This window comes from Manacus vitellinus, unplaced genomic scaffold, assembly GCF_001715985.3.
Source record: "Manacus vitellinus isolate BGI_N305 unplaced genomic scaffold, ASM171598v3 scaffold_16_pilon, whole genome shotgun sequence".
NCBI classification, from domain to species: domain Eukaryota; kingdom Metazoa; phylum Chordata; class Aves; order Passeriformes; family Pipridae; genus Manacus; species Manacus vitellinus.
Window position 1 is genome coordinate 8,134,754 of NW_021939189.1, and position 252 is coordinate 8,135,005.

Sequence of the window (252 nt, forward strand, 5' to 3'; positions counted from 1 at the left end):
TGCCCTGGGACCATCCAGCCTGAGCAGGGGGTTGGGCCAGGTGACCCCACTGTGGTCCCTTCGCACCTGACCCATCCTGCGACACCGCGCCCCGCGGGACTCGAACCCGCGGCCCCGAGGGCGGCCCGGGCGGGAAGGGAAGCGCGCGCCGGGGGCGGGAGCTGTTTCCCGGGTGACGCGCGGGCGCTTCCGGGCGGGAATTTCGGGGTGACGGAGGCGCGGCCCGGGGGTCCCGGGCGGCCCCTTGTCCCC